The sequence below is a fragment of the Pinus tabuliformis genome, chromosome 5_2 (assembly GCF_031772625.1).
Source record: "Pinus tabuliformis cultivar Carrire ecotype Pingquan chromosome 5_2, CPIR1, whole genome shotgun sequence".
Taxonomy (NCBI): domain Eukaryota; kingdom Viridiplantae; phylum Streptophyta; class Pinopsida; order Pinales; family Pinaceae; genus Pinus; species Pinus tabuliformis.
The window spans coordinates 1,100,239,627-1,100,243,018 of NC_142306.1; the positions used below are offsets into that span (position 1 = coordinate 1,100,239,627).

General features: G+C 33.6%; 1 pseudogene; it reads left to right on the plus strand.

The window, feature by feature from the left end:
- The first annotated feature begins 694 nt into the window (after positions 1–694).
- Positions 695–1,290, plus strand: LOC149163079 (uncharacterized; annotated as a pseudogene).
- Positions 1,291–3,392: the final 2,102 nt, after the last annotated feature.

Consider the following 3,392-nt stretch of genomic DNA (forward strand, 5'->3'; position numbering starts at 1 on the left):
TTGAGAAGTTTGAAAGCTTAGGAATTAGAGGCATGAACAACCATGAAAACCATTCACATGCAAAGTAGGGAGTTAACCACCACCTGGGATAGGCTAGTGTGCATACACAATAGTAAATTTTCTCTTTCTAACTAGAACTGTTTTGCTGATATATAGTAACTTGCAGGATCCAAAGGTAGAAACATCCTTGACTAGGCAAGCGTTTTTATGGATATTCATTTATTATTGAATCGACAAATCATTGGATTGTTCTCTTCCTTCAAATAGAAGAAGTCTATGTTTGGCAACATGTGTCATAAATAACTGTTTAAAATGGAAGGTTCATATATGATCCCTGGAGTCATGAGAATCTCGAAGTGGTTAAAAGAGAGATCTTTGTTAACATAGCCATGTAAATCTTAAAAATCATGCTGATCTATAATTATTTCATTGTTTTCCATTTAAATTGAAATTGGGCATTGACAGCCATGGAAATTGTAATTGCAACTAGTTGTAAATCTTATTCAGTCCAGGGTCCGGAGGCACGTACATGATGCTTTGTGTTCGATAATTGATCATAACACCCTCCAGGTTGGCACAGATTCTTGCATCCAATTCCATCTATAAACTTTGACTCTTCCATATATATCTAATCTCTACATATGTTCATATGTTTGACTATTCCATAGATATCCATTTGAATATTCCTCACTACATGTGTAAGATAGAGATAAAGAGGATTGAGAAATATATGAATGGCTCGTGAAGTAAACTGAGCGATGATCAAATTAATTCATTTATGGGTGGCTGTGTTGTCAAGGATGACATTGAGCATGTGGGGCTATATAGACTTATCAGACATATGCCGAGAGAGGTTTTGGAGTCTTTTTTTGTGAATGAACTATAAAAACTCGAAGACTAACTTGAAATCATGACAACTAGGGTATGAAAGAAGATGTTTGTATGGAATAACAGATTGAGGCTATGATACAAAAACTTTCAGAGTCGAAAGAAGGTTAAGGCATAATCAGGATTTTTCACAAAATAAAAATGACTTATATATGTTCTCTGATTGTCATGGATCACTGGAAGAGATAGTCGACTGTCCATTTTGTCAATTAGAAGACAAAATCCCTATTTACGTGAACACCTTTGGCCCCTGTATTTCATGTGTAACTAGGTAAACTACACTTGCATGAAACCAACAATTGATAACTTGATCTAAAGTTGGGGACTAGGTATGACTCAAACATCAAAACTTACCAAAATCTTGACTTACAGTTGGGGTGTAATACAAACTTGAAAAGTTAGGATGTTTATTTTATTATGACAACCTACTTCATTTTTCAACAAATCAGAAATGTCTGGTGTTTTTAATTGAGTGGTTTGGTTGACAGGGGAACCATAGAAGGTTGAAAAGTCCATGCACTCTATTCTCAAAACCAGTTAGCTGTTTGTAGTCAGTATTCTTGACCTATGGAATTTATGTATATAAAGCACTTGATTTCAAAGAAACTTTACTTGTAGAAAAAAAAATTGCATTTCTCTGCTATATCATATTCATCTGATAATGCAAAACTAAAAATAATATAGCTGAAACTAAAATAAAGCCCTGTGATAACATAGCAGAACTAAAAAAATAGCAGCAAGAAAGTACAAGAGAGGAGCTTACCTTGATTAGTTGTAGATTTGCGAATCACCATTTTTTTTCTTTTACGGGGTATATCTCTACAAAAACGAGAAAGCTCGAGGCTTTGGGATGGGCATTGGGTATTCACTGCATAATATTCCAAGTTCCAACTTCTACCACAAACCATTTGAGAATCGAGATTATGATAAAATTGGGACAAAATCTATAGGAAATGGAAGTCAGATCATCATCAGATTGTAAAAAAAAGTTAACGAAATGATAATTCTCATAAATATTGGTGAGCTCCCCATTTTAATTGTGTGCCTTAATGATATTGAAATCTAGATATGCTAGCCAGACAAAATGGATATGGAATCTAGACCATGTAGTCCTATAGCATTGGTAATTACATAAATTCACATAAGTGCTAGAAGCATAAAATGATACAGGTCCAACTCACATAAGCTGATAGTGGGTACTTATACTGTCAACCTAATATAAAATTTAAACAGATACAAATTATATATATATATATATATATATATCTAATTAAAACTTGTAATTTTTTTACATACCTGTAATTATGACAGTTTTAGAAATGATTAACAAGTTAATAATAACGTGCATATTTGAAAGAGCCTGTATTTAACGGCTAAAAAAGGTCAAAACGTGCATACGGGTGTCAATTTTAACCCCTACTCCCTGTGCAATAGCTTCAACTGCGTAATATGATTAGCCCGACAATCCACACACTGACTTTTACATAGCTAGTAAACATGTTGAAAATCTCAGATGTCTACACATACAGGCACACTTTGTGCTTACTCCTACAGGAAACCGCATATATATTTGTGCCCTTAGCATTGTCCACGATTTAATTCAAATATAAATTTAACCCGAAATTAAAGCCGGAGACCCCATCAAAATAGAACTTTGCCCAAACTTTGGCTTCAAAAAATTTAATAATGAGAAACACACCCAGAAGGTGATGGAATTCAGGCTAGTCAATTGGGAAAAAAAATTGGCTTCCCATCTACAGATTGTTAGAAAAATAATTTTACGGGGCAAAGGAACTCAGAAATCAGTTGCAGCAAAGTAGGCAAGGTCAACATTAGTTGCGGAAAGGTAAATCTTTAGGTTGTGTTGTACCTTAAGAAACCAATTTCCTGGATGTATAGAAATTGTGCTTAAGACATTAATGATTATAATGATTGTCACTTGTTTGTCACTTAATTGTATGTTGTGTTCTCAAATGAAGGACCTGGGAGACTTGGTTTTTAACCCTCAATACTTAGGTGACATGAAAATATCAGAATGCTATTTGATTTCTAAATATAAATGATGAATGAATAATGCTTGAATAAGTCAGAGACAATATGTTGTTTTACACAGAATCTACTATCTGTGACACTTGGAGAAGTTAAAGATAATATGTCGTCTTACACAGAAACTACAATCTGTAACTTAGAATAATTGTAGAGGTAAGAACTTCAAGTATAGGAGCACTCTTTTAAGGGATTTTAACTTCATTTACATAAGCAAATAAAGACCTGCAACTTCATTACTATACTTAAAGGAGGAAAACATATGATGACACATGACATAGAAGTCACAAAATCATACCCAACAATGTGTCGAAAACTTTTGATTCTTTTATTAATCAACAATTGTATTAGGAATACAGTGGCCTAGTATCCAGGTTCTCCAAATTTCAAACCTCTTCTCTGTAAAGTTTCCTCTTTTTATACATTATAAGACAGTTGGTGATCACCAAAACTATCAA